We start from the raw sequence: 19,981 nt of genomic DNA on the forward strand, positions 1-19,981 counted from the left end.
AGAGTGCAGAACCCAATAGGCTCTAAATATTTCTGACATTATGCACGGTTAGTTAATTGTTGAGGACAAGATAGTCATGGGATTATTTTTAAATGTAGTCGGAAGTTCATTCCTACACTGAATTGGAAAATTGTTTCTGCATTTTAAACAATAAGATATATTGTCATAGAATTTATGAAACTGAATAACCTTTGGCTTCAATCCAGTTATCAATTTTCCCATTTAGTCTCAAGTCATTAATTCTGAGACTTACACAAATGCAACCCAGCAAAGTGCTGACCTTTTATGACCCAGAAATTACATTTTGCTGCAAGCTCTGTGATGCATTTAGCTGGAATTAGAGATAACATTTACACAGCAGTTTTAATCTGAGCTAAGCATCACATTTAATATATCTTTTTCTTTGATATTACTAGTTACTGTGCTTGAATATTATACAGATAAAAGTGATGAAATAAAAATGGTATATTGCGAGATTCTCTGTTCTTCTGAAATTTGAACAAGATTTTTATTATATTTGGATAAAGGGCATTAATAAATCACCTGCCACTTTATATTCCATCTAATTTATTAACATTTATTTACACACCAAGCCATTTGTAAAAACTCACCTTACTTGGTAGCCAATTTATTGAAGTTCATTTACACGCCAACAATTTATTAGATTCCACTGGACACTGCCACCAAATTTGTGGATCCCCATTTCCATTCTGGCAAACATCCACCAATAATTTCTCAAAGCTAGTCTTTAACACCCAGCCCTTGCTAAAACTGAATAAGGACAACTGGAAACCAAATTTAATTCATTGAGAAGGAGCAGGACAGACTGATCATTGAGACTTTCCAGCAGAGAACTTGCAGATTATTGGCCTTACTGTATTTCTTGGAAAGTGGCACAATGCTGGAGGGGGGAAGAAAAATAAAATCAGCTCGAGGTTCAATTACATCATTTGCAATCTAATGTGATCTTAGTCGGATGGGTCAGAAATTCTACCCAGAATCCAGTTCCTGTCTGAATCTTAAGCTTTACAATTCATGTGGTTTGAAGGTGGGGTCTGAGTTTCTGGTTAGTTTTGTTCCCCTTTCCCCTACTCCAATTAAACATTTACTGCTCATCTTATCAGATATTTGGGCTCTTCTGCTCTGTGTGAATAAGTTGTTGGAGAAATAGGTGCAGTAGCCGGGGAAACCAGGTGAGAAACTCATCAGAGAGGGAAGATTTTGTCAGCCCAAATTAATTATATTGGACAACAAAGATTTTGCATCCTGAACACTTTGGGTGTATTTTATGGCTACTGGTTATGAAAATCACTTTAAAATTTTCCTCTCGCATTTTTCAGATATTACGCATATTTTTGATTTCCTGTCATATTTTACGTTGACTTCAAGCAGACAAAGCCATGAAGTGCAGCTTGTCACTGAAAATTCATTTCCTGCATGATCTTGATGCAGTCAGCGAGGAACATAGTGAAAGGTTTCACCGGGATGTTACAACCATGTAAAATCATGTCTGTAAGTTGGAAAGTGTCAAAGCATCCAAATCTTAGCTTCAAATTGCCATTATATGCATTTTAATTTTCCTGGAAGTCCTCGCCTTCGATGGCATCTCTTCTATTCAGCTGCTGTGTTCCATTACAAATATCATCTAATGTTTATGGGTGGATAGAAAGGTGGGATGAACAAGTGTCATACAATGGAGGACATGACAGCTACAAGTGAAACTAGAACAGGTTTAAGTTATACTTCTGGTATGATGATATGCTATTCAAGTATTCTCTGTTCATAAGTTACTTGCATATCTTCTGATGAACATTTAGTTCAAATAGTTCAGTACATTGTGCCCAAGAAACGCAGAAAGGAAGCTGCCAAGTACTGCTGATCGCAGAATCTTTCCATTGTTGACACTAGCATTTTATCAGGAGGGTAATGTAAAACTTGATCTAATAAAGAGTTACGTGATGTGCTTAATGCTTTTGCGCAAGCACACTTGTAGATATAGGTCAGGTTCCCTGTGGTGACTCAGCAGGAGCCTGCACATAAAGTCAGGGATGATTTTGAAAAGTCTTGGAAAAACATGGTCTTTGAATCAGTTGACAACCAAGTGTCAACTGCAAAAGCTGCATGGGACATGGATAGTCTGTCAGATGAAGGGAGGGCAATGAATGTCATGTTCCTTGGAGCTATCAAATAACACTGGACAACAAATTTTTTTCAAAAAGGTTTGCTTCCTGAAAAGAAATGGTGAATTATGATAGACAACTTCAATCTGAACACAAAGATAATATCAGATTTGCTGTATCACGCAGGAAATTGGAGAGACATTAAATTAACTTTCATTGAATTTAGCACAATGACGCTGACACATTGCGTTAGTTCAAATAACCTTAAAATGCTTTGCTGCTGGTTTTCTTTTCTACTCAGCATCTGATGCCTCTTGTGTCAGTGTCCAACAATAGTCGGCCAGCACTGATGAATTCCAGTTGCCCTGATACCGCTTTTCCATGGTTGCAATGTCCTGGTGAAACCTTTCACCATTTGCTCATGTCCGACTACACCCAGATCAGCAGGGAAGACGTCCAAGTGCTATTGTAAAAAATGGATTTTCAATGATCTATTGCATTTCATGGTTTTGCATGCTTGAAGTAGACTTAAAGCATGACAGGAAATCACAAAAAAAATAGGTTTGAACTAAACAAACTGCATGAGATATGAAAATGTTAAGGTGAGTTTTCTGTTCAGCATCCCAAAATACCGAAAATGTACCCTAATGGTGTTCAGGAAGCAAAATCTTCAGCCTCCAGAGTAATGGATGTACTGAGGACTTGCACCAGCCAGGACAGGTTAAATTATAGCCAAGTTTTGCTTCTGGTAACTTACAAATCTTGTGGATCTGATACAAATTGATAAGATTCTCCAGGATCATTGTTGCTTGTAGTGACCTACATGTTTATTATAACGGAGAAATGCTTGCTGTTTAATAGAGCACATGTTGTCGAGTCAATGGCAATGAGAAAAGGAACAGGGTAAATTAATGACCAGCAATTTGATTAAACAAAAGTTAAAGCCCCCTCTGTCTATACCATCATTACTAATGAAGTAAGAAGGTCACAAAATTTAATTGAGGTTTAATGGCAATCAACTGTTTAATCTTTAATCCAGATTTGGGCTCGTGTGCTTTGGGCTTCTAGTTCATTTATAATGCCATAGCATTAGTTCATCAAGCTACAGTACTGCTGGTGAGGGTAGGTATGAATAGAAGGATATAGCAGACAAATGTGTGGCTCAGGAAGAAGGGTCTTGGACCATTGTGATTTCCTCTGGGACAGAGGTGACCTTCACAACAGCAGTGGGTTGCACCTGAACTGAAGGGGAACAAATATCCAAGCAGGAAGATACCTAGGAAGGATTTAAATAGGTTTAGTAGGGGGATGGGACCAAAATATTAATGAGGCAGAAGAAAAAGTTGATCCAATCATTAATGTTAAAGTAGGCAGGTCAGGTAATGGGAAAGGTCTGATAGATGAAAGAGCAATCAAGGTACCTGACAGGTAAGGCAGATGAGCTCAGGGCATGGGATTGCGATACTATAGTAAAGTAGAAACATGGTTGAGGGATGCGTTGGACTGGAACCACAATCTTCCAGGATACGGTGGAAATGGTAAAGAACATTTAAAAGATATTTGGACAGGTTTATGAATAAGAAAGGCGTAGAGGGATATGGAACAGCTGGGACTGCCTCAGTAAGGCATCTTGGTCAGCACTGATGAATTGGCCCAAATGATTTTTTTCATGCTGTTTTGTTGTAACTCTGTGATTCTAGGACACTGTGGCTGTAGCGGCATTTGTAACGGTTACAGATTTTGTGGCACTTCAAGGAATTTTTTAAAGATTTCTTTGAACAGTTAAGGCATTGATCTTTAAATGAAAGCATTTTTTGTTAAATTGAATTAAACTAGGCAAAAATGCTTGCAACATCTATGAGTGTAATCAAAGCCTATTTCCATTCTTACAGTCTCCACTTTTTGGAAAAGAATATGGAAACAAGGGAAAAGAGATCATTGATGTGTCTATTCAGAATTCCTGTGAGATCCAGTCAGAACTGTTCAAACCAGAAGTATTTTATTATTTGGAACAGAATCTTGAACACATTGATTCATATAATTGTGTAGTCTCTGGTTAGACATCCTTAATGTACTCTAAACAATATCTGTAGATTTTAATTTGTGAAATAGCAGCACCTAGTGGAAATACAACTCTGCACTGATGTATCATTTAATGACAGAAAACCTGGGTCAGGATATTCCGAACAGCTTTGTTTATAGCTTGATAGAAATTCTGAGCACTGCTGACGCACAGAGATCACTCCAATTATTTTATGTGGTTTCACTCTATACTTTCCTCTCGCTCTTGGCCCTTTTAATGTGCATACAAGGATTCTGGCTCACTATTACTTCTCCTTATTGCCTTGAGATCTGAAATATGTTGTTGTCACATTGGATGACACTCTCCAACTTACACTACCCAATACTTCAGTGAATGGAAGTTGTTAGCAGAGGAGAATGCAGGGGGTCTAGAAAGAAGCCTGTCATTTCCTAGAGATTAATTTAAAAAAGGGGGGGGGGAAAGACAAGCAATAACATCTGAGACATGCCCAGATGGCTCATCTTAGCAAGAAAATTGATAGGTTTTTGACATGAACAGGGTTGGAAACTCGCATCTAAATCTATGCCCTCCCCCACAACCTCAATTAATTATTTATTCAGATAATGTACAGAAGGCAAATATTAATTTTACTGATATGATGAAATGATATTAAACTTTTTTTGTAACCCATTACAGGGCTGAGAAATACTTATTTGTTTTTTGTAAAATCTGATTAGACTTCAGTCAGAAATGAGAAATTGTGTGACTGAAGCAAAAAAAAAACTGCAGATGCTGCAAAGCTAAAACATGCTTGAGGAGATTAGCAAGGGAGTCAGCATGAATGGGGGAGGGATGCAGAGCTGAGGTTTCAGACCGAGGACCCTTCATCACAATTGGAGGAGTGAGGGGAAAGAAAACATTGAAAAGAGGCAGGGAGCTGGAGGGAATGAAGTGCAGACCAAAGTTGTCAAGATTACAATTTAAGAGTTAAAGAGGTCAGAATAAAAAGAAACAAAGATCTGGCATAAATTATAGAGACAGAGAGAGGGGGGAAAATGATCTCAAAGTTGGAAAAAAGTTCAAATTTATTGACAGCTCAAGTTGGCACCAGGAATCAAAACTGAAATTTTCTTTAGTAATTTATTTACCCTGATTCAAAGCTCAGATTTATTGTCAGAGTGCAGCTACTTCCCAACTTACGATTGTAATTGGGACCGAAGGATCAGTCATATCTCAAAATGGACGCAGGTCAGAATTTTGCCTGTACGTATGGAGTTCCAAGGTCTTAGAGCAAACTTTTTAATTAAATCTTTTTCATTGTAGATTTGATGATAACTTAAAGCTTCCTGAATTTATCAATCAATCTTGGCGAATATTTCCACATTCTGGTCCAGGCTTACCTTGTTAGATGGTGTCCTGGGGTCTGGAGGCTGGGTATGGCCAGCTTGATTCCTGTGCACATCCGCAAGTCTTCGGTTGGTATAGGCACAATGGTTTGCAGGTTGGTGTTAAGCTGGTGCATACCCTAACAATATTGAATTTGCTCCCTTAACCTGCACAAATGCACCCACAGAACTCCAATCTATGAACCACCACGTGTGCAGCAACTGAAGATTCACACATATTCAAAGGAATCACGATGGACGCACCCAGCCTATGGACCCCAGGATGTTGACTCATAAGATGAGTAAGAGTCCTTAACTGAGTCCCTGATTGAGTCTGTTATTTAGGAGTCTGATGGTGGAGAGGTAATAAGTGTTCCTGAACCTGGTGGTGAGCATCTTGTGGCACCTATAGCTCTTTCCTTATTGCAGCAGTGAGAACAGAGCATGTCCGCCTCAGGGGTGGCGTGGGTCCTTTATGATTGTGGCTGCTCTCTGATGGCAGTGTTTCATGTAGATTTTCTCAATGGCGGGAGAGTTTTGCTTGTGATGCCCTGGGCTGTGTTTGGTCTCTCTAATTTCAATGAGCCCACATTGTGAGCATGCTATGCAAATTACAGATAACATGCTGCATAGCCTAGAGTGTCTGGCTCCCTATATAGTGGGAAGGTAGTGCGAAAGGGTGAATGTTCTGTTACTTGCAATTGCAAGAGAAAGAGACTTGAGAAGAGGGGTGTTCAATGGAGATGGAACTATGGATCTGGAATTTGTTTAGTGGAGTTAGAAGAATTCATCAGGAGAATCTTTTCATTAAATTTAGACATGCACACGCTAACAGGCGAAGGGTGAATGTTCTGTTACTTGCAATTGCAAGAGAAAGAGACTTGAGAAGAGGGGTGTTCAATGGAGATGGAACTATGGATCTGGAATTTGTTTAGTGGAGTTAGAAGAATTCATCAGGAGAATCTTTTCATTAAATTTAGACATGCACACGCTAACAGGCGAAGGGTGAATGTTCTGTTACTTGCAATTGCAAGAGAAAGAGACTTGAGAAGAGGGGTGTTCAATGGAGATGGAACTATGGATCTGGAATTTGTTTAGTGGAGTTAGAAGAATTCATCAGGAGAATCTTTTCATTAAATTTAGACATGCACACGCTAACAGGCGAAGGGTGAATGTTCTGTTACTTGCAATTGCAAGAGAAAGAGACTTGAGAAGAGGGGTGTTCAATGGAGATGGAACTATGGATCTGGAATTTGTTTAGTGGAGTTAGAAGAATTCATCAGGAGAATCTTTTCATTAAATTTAGACATGCACACACTAACAGGCCATTTTGGCCCATGAGTTTATTCTGCCCAATTTACTCCCGATTAATCTCCAACCCCTTGTAGTTTTCGAATAGTATGAGGAAACCCGATCTGTCAGAGAAGACCCACACAGTCGTGGGGAGAGTGTGAACCTAGGTCCGGTCCTGATCGCTGATACTGTAACCGCGATCAACCGTGCCACTGTCCTTGTTGGTCTATTTGGAAGATAGGTATGAAAAAATAGATATTTATATATGAAGGGAGAAATCACCTGTTGTCCCAAGTCTGTTGCTTGCCAGCCCTTGATTTATGGTGTTTTGTCCAGTGAGGCCCCAGGCACAGAATTCCATTGGGAACTCAATTCCCAACATTTATCAGTACAGTGTAGGGCAGCTGAATGAGTCATGTCACCAAAATTGCAAGAAGTCCTGCCCCAACTTAATCATTGTTAAAGGCATCAATGTTTCTGTAAAATTTGTGAATTCACAAACATTCAAAGTTACTTGGGATTTGGTTTAAAATATAAAATTGTCCTACAAAAATAAACATTAATATTTCATATTTCTTTAATGGAGAAGACTAACACACACACAATTACTGGGACTGAATTAAATGGAAGGTAATTTCCTGTTACCTTTCTCCTCACAGTTGACACCTCTCCATTCAGTTGAATGGAGCTGCTGTCTTCAGATCCACATTACTCATCACGGGCAGTCAGCAGCAGGTAGAACATCCCCACCAGTTTAAAGCCATGTCAATGCTGGGTGTAGGGACTTAAGCTGGGAACCACGAATCAATCCCAGAATTAAAAACTGGATAGGAGGAGAAGATCTCTCCCAATATATGGGTCATTCCATTCCTGGGCAAATTTTGGGCAATGTCAACATCAAGCCAATACAGCATGTAATTTGTCTAAATTCAACCTAGAAAGTGATGGCTGCTGGAGTTCTCAGACACTTCTGTGGCAAAGGAATCAGTGAAGTGTACAGAAGGAAGCCATCCAACCCTTCTGCACTGGCTTTGCTAAATTTAATTCTTTAAATATAAATTTGTAATTTTTAAAAATGTAGACGAACAGTAGGGTAACAGGCCATTTCGGCCCACAAGCCCGTGCCTCCCAATTAACCTAAAATCCATGGTTCGTTTCAAACAGTGGGAGAAAGCCGGAGACCCTGAGAAAAACCCACACAGACACAAGGGGAATATACAAACTCCTTACAGACAGTGTGGGATTCAAACCCTGAACCCGATCACTGGTGCTGTAGCAGTGTTGATCTAACTACAATGCTAAACATGCCACCCCAATACATCCAGAAGTAATTCCATAGTTCCCCACATCATCCAAGGTTTTACATTTTCACTTGTTTCAAAAATCCATCTAATTTTGACCTGACAAAATGGGAAATCCATATACTGATGATTTCCTTCTGCCAAGGCAGTCTGACCTGTAAAATTTGTCAAAATGTATTCCTTAATGCTCACTTTTTTCACTTTAGTTGATTGAGAGGCCTCAGAGATGTTTATAAAATCATTAGGGTCCTCGAAAAGATGAATAGTCACAGTCTTTTTTCCAGGACAGGGTAGTCTAAAGCTAGTTGGTTTGAGGGGAAAGATTTAAAGGGAAACTGAAGATCAATGTTTTCATGCAGAGTGGTGGGGATATGGAATGAACTGCCAGATTGAGTGGTAGAGAAGGGTACAATTTAAATATTTAAAAGGCATATGGACAGGTTCTTGAATAGGGAATGTTTGGAGGGATATGGGCCAAATACATGGGACAAGCTCAGAAAGGCCACTGGCCAGAACTGAAAAATTGGGAGAACTCTGATTCATTGACATTCCAAACAAAACTTGGAGTAAATTGTCTTTGTTCATCCCACCCCTCTCACCTATTCAGAAGTTCATTATGATTCTCCACCTACATCTGCTTGGCCATCTGTTCCCACCATCCCCCTACAACCTCACCCCCAAGATTTCCCTTGTAGGATTGGTCTGCAGCTCATCGACCAGTGTTTATGAAAATCAAGTAATTGAATTATTTCTGGCTGTGCACAGGTCTAACTGCAGATTTTTAGTAAATGATGAACAAAAATGGAATTCATGATTCTCAGATGAAATATGTTTGCCAGAGTTTAAAAATACCCAAGGACATATGGGTATTCTGAGCTTTCTCTTTACCCTTTTGTGCCATGATCTGACTCCTGTATGCGCTTGTCTACCCTGGGGACAATCTATCAATGATCCAATGTGGTACAACTTCAAGTGATCGTCTAATTCACTTTGCAATCACTGCAGTATCTTTTTGGTAGAGATTCTTACTTTTAAGGTAACACTACTACTATAAACAATCAAATCGGTAACTTCAACTTGTGTTTCACTCCCTCTGACCAGAGCAAAAAGTCATTCATTCTTTTTCTCCCTTTCCTCTTTGGGATCCATGTTGTTTTCAAATCCATTTTTAAAGTTACAATCCCATTATTTAAACTCCATAACAGGGGATTAAACATAATTTCAGTTGCAAATCTTACCTTGAGATTTTCAAAATTCAAATTTCTTTTGGAGTAAATTACATGATATATACAATACTGAGATTATATTTCCTGCGGACCAGGAAGAACTTCTATTTGTGGATAAATATAAACTGTACGAAAGAAACTATACAAAATAGAAATTTAAACAAACAAAGAAATATAAACATATTAAATGTTCAATACAGAAAAATTATTCAGTAATAAATAAGAGCCCTTACCTGAGTCCTTGATTGAGTCTGTTGCTTAGGTGTCTGATGGTGGAGAGGTAGCAACTGTTCCTGAACCCAGTGGCATCTAATTCTCTTTCCTGATGTGGAGTTTGAAAGAGAATGTCAAGAGAATTACAGATTTGCAATTATTGTCATCATTGTGGCTGTGATGTTTCTTTTATTACAATAAAACTTGGTTTCTTTTTAAAACAACTAGATTTATTATCTAAGCAAACAGCACTAAGGACAGAACATACACATGTCAGACCTCATGTGGAAGCATCCATCTTTAATCTACCCAAGATACAACAGGATTCCCAAGATGCAACATTCCCCAGATACTATACACTTTGTCTCTGACTCCTTCTGATGGTAGCACTCTATCACTACATCCCCTTTCCTTGAGATGTTTAATCAAACATGACACATTAATACTGTATTCTTTCAATTTTAAAGTTCAACACAAATGTAACATGAACATCAGCAGCACAACCTTTTAAGTTTGCACTTCTTTTCCTTTTATAAATTCAGTCTGTCAGGTGCTTTGACAACTCATGTGGATCTTCTTAACACAGGTGCTTGTGTCGGATCTTCTGGTCCACTTCTGTCTAGCACAGGTGGTGTTTCCTCTGTTTCTGAGCAGGCTGAATCCTCTGCATTTATCTGTTCCTGCAATATCTCTCATGTTTTCATCAGGCTCCTTGGATTACTCCTCAGTTCTGACAATGTAGGATCTTGGATTTGCTTCTCCCAGAGCAGTAGCCTTTTTGTCCCAAGTGTTGGAATCTCGAGTGGCACTAAGCTTCTCGCTGGATTGTCGTAGTTTGCCTTTTGTCTCCCTTGCAGATGCTTTTGTTTCCATTCAACATCTCGATTCCTGTTTGGGTCTGCTGAAAAAGGAATGTGGTGCATAGTCTATGTTCTATCAGAAGATCAGTGGTTGACATGCCATGTTCAAGTCATAAAGCTCTGTTACTCAACAGAGCTAGATATGGATCTGAGCCACTGTCTAATGCTTTCTTGAGCATCTGTTTAACTATGTGAACTCCTTTCTCTGCTTTACTGTTTGACTGTGGGATGGATTTGTGGGAGGAAGGTCATGTTTGACCAATCTGATTGAATTTTTTGAAGAGGTGACTAGGAATGTGGATGAGGGTAGCGCAGTGGATGTTGTCTATATGGACTTCAGTAAGGCCTTCGATAAGGTACCACATGGAAGGTTAGTTAGGAAGGTGCAGTCTTTAGGTATAAATTTTGAGATAGTCAAATGGATTGAACATTGGCTGAAAGGGAGAGGCTAGAGAGTGGTAGTGGATAATTGTCTGTCAGGTTGGAGGCCGGTGACCAGTGGTGTGCCTCAAGGATCTGTATTGGGCCCATTGTTGTTCGTTATATACATTAATGATCTAGATGATGGGGTGGTGAATTGGATTAGTAAATATGCAGACGATACTAAGATAGGTGCAATAGTGGATAACGAAGAAGGTTTTCAAGGATTGCAGAGGGATTTGGGCTGCTTAGAAAAGTGGGCTGAAAAATGGCAGATAGAATTTAATGCTGATAAGTGTGAGGTGCTTCATTTTGGTAAGAAGAATCAGAATAGGACATACCTGGTAAATGGGAGAGCATTGATGAATACAGAAGAGCAGAAAGATTTAGGAGTAACGGTACATCGTTCCCTGAAGGTAGAAACTCACGTGAATAGGGTGGTGAAGAAGGCTTTTAGTATGCTGGCCTTTATCAATCATTGCATGGAATATAGGAGTTGGGAGGTGATGTTGAGATTGTATAAGACGTTGGTGCGGCCTAATTTGGAGTTCTGTGTGCAGTTCTGGTCGCCTAATTATAGGAAGGATATAAACAGAGTGGAGAGAGTGCAGAGAAGGTTTACCAGAATGTTACCTGGGTTTAAGCACCTAGAGTATAGGGAGAGATTGGACAGATTAGGTCTTTATTCTTTGGAGCGTAGAAGGTTGAGAGGGGATTTGATGGAAGTATTTAAGATTATGAAAGGGATAGACAGAGTGGATGTGGATAGACTATTTCCGTTAAGAGGAGGAAAGATTAAAACAAGAGGACATGAGTTAAGAATTAAGGGGCAGAGGTTTAGAGGTAACATGAGGGGGAACTTCTTTACTCAGAGAGTGGTAGCCGTGTGGAATGATCTTCTGGGAGAAATAGTGGCGGCGGAGTCAATTGTATTATTTAAGAAAAGGTTGGACAGGTATATGGATGAGAAGAAGATGGAGGGTTATGGGCATTGTGCAGGGAGGTGGGACTAGAGAGGGATGTTTAGTTTGGTGTGGACTAGTGGCCTGTTTCCGTGGTGTAATTGTTATGTTATGTTATATATGTTATATCAGATGGTCCATTGTCACTGTAGACAATTTGAGGAATTCATGTCTTGCAATGATCGATTTCATATATCTGATCACATAAGTACCAGACATGCTTGGAAGCAGCACAATCTCCAGATAGCTCAAAAGATCATCAATAACCAGCAAATCATTCGTCCTATCTTTCTGCCATGGATCTGCTGGTAAATTGGTTATGATCATGGGTTCCTTTGTCTGCTTTGCATGGTGTTTCAAACAGGTCTCACAGCTTGAGACCATCCTGTCAATGTTAGCATTTATCCCTGGCCTATAAACTGCAGTTTGTGCCCTCCTCTTGCATCTTTCTATTCCAGGGTGCCTCTCACGCAGCCTTTTCAGCATCTTTTGTCTCAGTGGTTGAGCAATGATAATTCTGCTGTCAGATTAGAAGCCCATTGACAACACTCAACTCAGCTCTGATGTTGTAGTATGACTGACATTCACCTCTAGGCCATTCCTCATTCAGATTCTTAATGACTTTAGTCGAACTGTGTCCTTTTCTGTTTCAGCTGCAATCTGCTTGGATTTCATGTCAGATGTGGGAAGAGATTCAGTGATCAGATTCACGTGGAGATTCACATTGGGCTCTGTGGAACTCTCATTGTGTGCTTCACTCTGCATTGTTGCCCTGGATAATGCCTCAGCTAACACAATTTCATGAGTGAAGACATTTCTCACCCTGGTGTGTACACCAATTCAAAGTCATAGATTCAACAAATAGATTTATTAACTAAGTAAACAGCACTAAGGACACAACATACACATGCCAGATCTCATGTGGAAGCATTTATCTTGAATGTACCCAAGATGCTACAGTATTCCCAAGATGGAACATTCCACAGATACTACACACTCTGTCTTTGACTCCTCCTGGTGGTAGCACTCTATCATTACAATGGCTCTCCCTTGATATCTAGGACGATGCACTTTGTTCCATTTTCCAGAGCAAAGATGCCTGTGCGTGTAATTGTTTAATGTGTTCTTAATGTTCCACTCCAAGAAGCACATGATACTTCAAAAATCAATCAAGTAATTCCAATCACATGGATGGCATGATGATTGGAGATGATGAATTTGTTGTAGCCTTCATCCGTCTTCAAAGTCGTGGAGTTCAAAGTAACTTTGTTCTTCTGTTCCCCCATTGAGGTCTTGGTTGGATTGTTATTTGTTAGGAACCTCACCCTCAACCTTACCGCCATGTGTGGACCTTCCAGGAGGATAGATCCAGACGGCATCACTCTAGGGATTTCAGGACCACACAGCTTCTCCAACATGACAAGGTGACAATCCATGGAAAATAAATTTGCAATATGATAAACTTAAATGGGACAATAGAAATATACGAAAATAGGAGCAGGGACAGACTACTGACTATTGAAGTCTCCCTCATCATCCTAGGTGATCATGATTGATCTGCCCCATGTCACATCTCTTTGTGTGTGCTAGTTTCATAGGCCTCAACTCCTTGATCTTACAATCCATTACAGATATCCCAGCATCTGCTCTCTGCTGTTGAACTAGGAATAAGCCCATATCATGTGTAAACATGATGTGGGCTTATCAAGTGTTCTTAAAAACATGTCAGAATAAAATTCTGCCATTTTGCCTTTTATTTCACAGTATTGTGAATGCTCTGTTAAGCAAAGAAAAACCACAAGAAGTCAGTCACATCTCTCACTGTTCTCAGGACTTATTCATTCACAGAAACAGTATTTTCTCAAAGCATGGATGTGGAGCACTAACTCTTTTTTTATACAGCCAACAATAGAACAACCCAGTCCCATCATACATTTAGCCACATTTCCTGCAGCCTCACAATCTCCTGGTTCTCTCCTTGCAATTTCATGAGTGAAGACATTTCTCACCTTAGTTCTAAACAGCCTGCCCCTTATTCTGAGACTGTGACTCCGGATTTAAGACACTTCTTCCAGAGAAAACTGTTGGACTTGGAAATCATATACCTTGGTAGAAGCTCTTGAAGACATGGTCCTCAACAGGGATAGGAGAAAGGAACTGGGGGAGTAGCATATCTGTCACTCCGATTGTTGGGGCAGGAATGGTGGTAGAAGAGACCATGCCCTCAACCCTCAGAAGAGAAGAAAGAAGGAATATAGTTGAAGGAAAAATTATCCATTTTGGCAGAATCTTTACCATTGTACATTGTTGCATTTATCAAGATGAAAATCTTTGTTTTGAGAACTGGACAGGCAAGTTATCTCAATCTTAAGTACAACAGGTCATGCTATAAGAAACATAGCTTTTAAGTTTGTCAATAAATGTAGGGTCTGGGGCAACCAATTGGAGCAAGAGATTGTGAATAGTTTTTAACTTGCCATGGAAGGAAGCTTTGCCAGTGTGTGTGCACTGAGCTGAAATGAATGATCCTCCATTTATTCACTAAAACTTACAAAGTTCCTCCAGATCACAACAAGATTTAATTAAAATTTTTAAAATATTAATTTAATTTAATTTGGAGATACAGCATTGTAACAGGCCCTTCCAGCTCACAAACCCGCTCTTCCCAAATACACCAAGATGAGAAATGTCTTCACTCATGGGATTGCAAGGAGAGAACCAGGAAATTGTGAGGCTGCAGTAAATGTGGCTAAATGTATGACGGGACTGGGTGGTTCTATTGTTGGCTGTATAAAAAGAGAGTTAGTGCTCCACATCCATGCTTTGAGAAAATACTGTTTCTGTGAATGAATAAGCCCTGAGAACAGTGAGAGATGTGACTGGCTTCTTGTGGTTTTTCATTGCTTAACAGATCATTCATCTTTGTACATCAGATCCATGACCAACAGTTTTCAAATTGTAGATCATTTGGACATAGTCCATATTAGAATATCAATGTCATGAGGCTATACAGCAAACAGGGGTCAACCTCTCTCTCACACCAGCCCATTAACAGGATTTTTCAAGGTATTCAAAATCATAGGAGAAATAAATCAGGTGAACACTGAGAGTCTTTTGCCCAGAGTAGGAAAATCAATCACCAGACTTTTAAGGTAAAGGGGAGAGATTCAACAGGAAGCAGAGAGATGTATATTTTTTTTCTACACCATGATGTTATATGGAAGGGGCTGCTGGAGGAGGTGATTGAGGCAGGTACTATTGCAATATTTAAGAAAAAATTGGACAGATATGTGGATAGAATGGGTTTAGAGGGTATGAGCCTAACACAGGATGATAGGACTAGTGTGGGTGGAACATTTGGGTCGGTGAGGGCATGTTTGGCCACAATCCATGCTGTATGACTCAATGACTGAAGATCTTTTTAGGTCATAGTTTAAATTCACAGAGGAGGGTTCTTTCAAAACCTTCAATCACAAGAAAAAATCAAACAGAATACATTTTTAAAAAAAAGAACAGCCTCTTCGACATATTTCAACAAAATGTTGAAAATAATATTTGCGATGATGTGGACACACTTGCCATTGACCAACTTATGCTAAATGAGGATCATTAAAAGCAGACAAAAGTATTTATTCCATCAAATAGAAATGATCTGCCTTTCACTGTGCATTTGTGGAATATATTTAATGAGCTGCAGTTGGAGTTATGGCAAAGATTGAAAATGCATTGCTTGAGAGCCTGGGGCAGAAATTCATCTTTGGTGACGAGCGCAAATGGGCATTGAAGTTCAAGGAAGTAGATGTAGGGAGGGGAGTACATCAGTAATACCATTGCATCTGTTTAGTTTCAGTAAGTTCACTCTCTCACTGCCTTTCAGTGATATATCAAGAAAAAGAAAATTCAACTAGTGAGGGCACCAATGGGAGGTCAGAAAGCCATTTGACTTGAGTTTATCCCTCACCTTTCTTGTAATGTTTTGCAGACATTGATACAAATTTGTTTATTTTAATTCCATCTGATTTGGGCCACCATTTACTTATGTAAACTCTCAAAAGCTATTTGAAACCCTTCCAACCTTGTCTATGCTGCTGTATTAGCTTTTGTATCCATGAGATAAAAGTTGTACTGTTTATCCTTTTCTGACTTGATTTTCAAATGTTCTATGACTGCCTTCCACATAAAACTGGATAGTGGAGATTTCAAGATTTTTTTTAAATCTGGAGAGTACTTTGTACAAACAATCATTAAAAAAAGCATAGATTCTACAGAACTGTATACTTGCAGCATACAGTAATGGATCCAGAACCATAGAACCATAGAACACTATAGCACAGAAACAGGCCCTTCAGCCCTTCTAGTAACCTTGATATCTCCCCAAAATTTTCATCTCCCTCATTTTGTATAGATATCCTTGGTGTTTGCTACTCTTGTCCTGGGAAAAAATGTGCTGGCTGTCCAACCTACCTATACTTCTCATAATCTTGTAGACATCTATTAATTCACCTCACATCCTTCGTTGCTACAAAGAGAAAAGCCTTAACTCTGCTAGCCTTGCCCATAAGACTCATTCCCCAAACTAGGCTACATCCTGTAAGAACCATAGAATATTACAGCACAGAAACATGCCCCTTCAGGCCTTCTAGTCTGTACCGAATCATTTTTTTTGCCTCGTCCCACTGATCTGCAACCAGTCCATTGCCCTCCATACCTCTCCATGTACCTATCCAAATTTTTCTTAAATGCTAAAATTGAGCCTGCATTCACCACTTCAGCTGGCAGCTCGTTCCACACTATCACCACTCTCTGTATGAAGAAGTTCCCCCTCATGTTTCCCCTAAGCTTTTCTCCTTCCACTCTTAACCCAAGTCTTCTGGTTTGTATCTCACCTACCCTCAGTGGAAAAATCTCTCTATCCCCCTCAATTTTAAATACTTCTATCAAATCTCCACTCATTCTTCTATACTCCAGGGAATAAAGTCCTAACCTGTTTAACCTTTCCCTGTAACTCAGTTCCTGAAGGCCAGGCAACATCCTAGTAAATCTCTTCACTTTTTTGATCTTATTGATATCTTTCCTGTAATTAGGTGACCAAAACTCCACACAATACTTCAAATTTGGCCTCACCAATGTCTTATACAATTTTACCATTACCTTCCTGCTCCTATACTCAACACTTTGATGTATGAAGGCCAATATGCCTAAAGTTCTCTTTACAACTCTATCCACCTCAATGATAAATTACAAGATTTGCCGCACCTCCTCCATTTATATAAAATACTTTCAATATTTTCATTTGAATGAAAGGTTGATTTTTAAAAATAGCTTTGTGAAACTTATGGGAGAAAATATTTAAATTGTGAGCATTTTTATTGTTTGATCTAATCAGAAAAGGAAACATTGTATTTCAAAGGGATTACCACTAATCCGTTTTTTGCAATGTGAATTGAATACTGCAGTTAATGATTGCTACTTGTCAACAAAGAACAACTAAATCAGTTACTCGTGGGTGCATTCCATTAATCCAGTTTCTCCATTTCAAGCACAGTGACTTCCTCATAATTCTGTTGTTATGTTCGTTTCAATGCCTGATTTGCTGTGTTACATTTATTATTTAATGCATTATATTTTATTTCTGATTTGGGACCATGACTTATTTATATTTAATCATAAGAGCTATTTTGACTCTCCCAACCCCAACCTGGACTGCAGCCATAGGAAAAAAGATTTTCTATTAATGACATTTCTGACTTGTTTTTTGAATGTTTCTTCCATGAAATTGATACATAAGGGTTTAAGATTCATTGTGGTGAAAGATCAGAGTCAATTTTGATCAGAAAGGTTCGGGTAACTGCAAGAGGGAAGTTTTGCATTTGGATGAAACTGAACAGTGAATTCTATGGCAAGACATTGTTTCAATGGGGTGCCTTTCATATCCTTAGAACATCCCAATATTCTTCACAGTTAATTATTCTGTAAGATTATCATGGAAGCCAAGGAAAATCTGTGCTGAATCGTATTACCCCACAAATTAATAAACTGAAGTTTTGCTTCACTCTGAAGATCAGAATGGTCGTCTATATATGGATCCAGAAGAGATGGGGAGATCTTTTTGTTTGCATTAGTATTTACTCCAAACTGGCGCAGAGTTTAAGGAAGTAAGGAAAATGAGCAGCGAGGTCATTGAATCTAAATAAATCAAAGAGGGAGTAAGTGGATAAATTTGCAGGGACTGACAAAAAAGTCCCCCAGACCTTGAGAGAGAATAGAAATTGAAATGGCTCTGGCAGAAATATTTAAAATGTGCTTAGCCTCAGATGTGATGCCCAAGGATTGGAAGGTGGCTCATGTAGGTCCATTGTTTAAAAAGTCTCCAGAGGTAACCCTGGAAATTATAGGCTGATGAGCCTGAGGTCAGTTGTCGGTAAATCATTGAAAGGTTTTCTTAGGGATTGGATATACATGAACTTGGTAAGGCGGGGACTGATGAGGAATAATCAGCATGCACGAACACATTTGACGACATCCAAGCCATCCAGCTCTTTTACAGTATGGGAGTCCCAGTCAGTACTAAAGAGTGCAGGAAGGCGGGCTTCAGGTTTCTGGACAATTGGGCTCTTTTCCAGGGAAGGTGGGACCTGTTCCAACAGGATAGTCACACCTGAACTGGAGGGGGATTAACATCTGTGACCTGCCATGTTTAAGTGGCGAAGCTCTGTAACTCAATAGAGCTAGATACAGATGTGAGCCACTGTTTAGTGCTTTCTCAAGCAATTATTTAACGATGTGAACACTTTTCTCTGCTTTGCTGTTTGACTGTGGATGCCGAGGACTTGAATTCACAGGTCAAAAATGTTCTGGAATTCTCTACAGCTGCAGCATTGTCCATTGTCACTGTGGACAATTTGAGGAATTCCATGAATTGCAAAGATCAATCTGATCACACATGCAGCAGATATCTGCTGCATGATCGCCGGATAGTTTGATAGAGAATCAATAACCAGTAAGTAATTATTTCCATCCATGTGGAACAGATCAGTTCCAACTTTCTGCCATGGCTTTGCTGGTAAATCAGCTATTATCATATTTGTCTGCTTTGCATGGTTTCAAACAGTTCTCACTGCTGGAAACCATTCTGTTAATGCCAGCATTTATCCCTGGCCAATGAACAACAGTTCTGGTCCTCTTCTTGCATTTTTCCATTCCAGGGTGCCCCTCATGCACCCTTTTCAGCATCTCTTGTCTCAGTGATTGAGGAATGACAAATCTGCTCTGTCTGAATAGAAGCCCGTTGACAACTCTCAGCTCAGCTCTAATGTTGTAGTATGGCTAACTGTCACCTCTAGGACATGCTTCATTCAGATTCTTGATGACTTTCTGTAGAACTGTGTCCTTTTACTGTTTCATTGGTTATCTGCTTGGATTTCATGTCAGATACAGGAAGAGATTCAGTGATCAGATTCACATTGAGATTCACATCTGTCTCTGTGGAACTCTCATTGAGTGCTTCACTCTGCACCATTGCCCTGGATTCTTTTTTTCTTTGGCTTGGCTTCGCGGACGAAGATTTATGGAGGGGGTAAAAAGTCCACGTCAGCTGCAGGCTCGTTTGTGGCTGACAAGTCCGATGCGGGACAGGCAGACACGATTGCAGCGGTTGCAAGGGAAAATTGGTTGGTTGGGGTTGGGTGTTGGGTTTTTCCTCCTTTGCCTTTTGTCAGTGAGGTGGGCTCTGCGGTCTTCTTCAAAGGAGGTTGCTGCCCGCCAAAATGTGAGGCGCCAAGATGCACAGTTTGAGGCGTTATCAGCCCACTGGCGGTGGTCAATGTGGCAGGCACCAAGAGATTTCTTTAGGCAGTCCTTGTACCTTTTCTTTGGTGCACCTCTGTCACGGTGGCCAGTGGAGAGCTCGCCATATAACACGATCTTGGGAAGGCGATGGTCCTCCATTCTGGAGATGTGAACCATCCAGCGCAGCTGGATCTTCAGCAGCGTGGACTCGATGCTGTCGACCTCTGCCATCTCGAGTACTTCGACGTTAGGGGTGTAAGCGCTCCAATGGATGTTGAGGATGGAGCGGAGACAACGCTGGTGGAAGCGTTCTAGGAGCCGTAGGTGGTGCCGGTAGAGGACCCATGATTCGGAGCCGAACAGGAGTGTGGGTATGACAACGGCTCTGTA

The 19,981-nt window shown here is 39.9% G+C and overlaps 1 long non-coding RNA gene across 1 annotated transcript in view; it reads right to left on the reverse strand.

Moving 5' to 3' along the window:
* Positions 1-818: 818 nt before the first annotated feature.
* Positions 819-19,981, reverse strand: part of LOC138762805 (uncharacterized) — a 41,284-nt gene continuing 22,121 nt past the window's right edge. Inside the window, exons 2-4 of the long non-coding RNA XR_011357159.1 lie at positions 9,582-9,670; positions 7,104-7,298; positions 819-901 (exon numbers count right to left, since the gene is read on the reverse strand). This is a non-coding gene — a long non-coding RNA (uncharacterized lncRNA). The remainder of the gene's footprint in view (positions 902-7,103; positions 7,299-9,581; positions 9,671-19,981) is intronic.

Source organism: Narcine bancroftii, chromosome 5 (assembly GCF_036971445.1).
Source record: "Narcine bancroftii isolate sNarBan1 chromosome 5, sNarBan1.hap1, whole genome shotgun sequence".
NCBI classification, from domain to species: Eukaryota; Metazoa; Chordata; class Chondrichthyes; order Torpediniformes; family Narcinidae; genus Narcine; species Narcine bancroftii.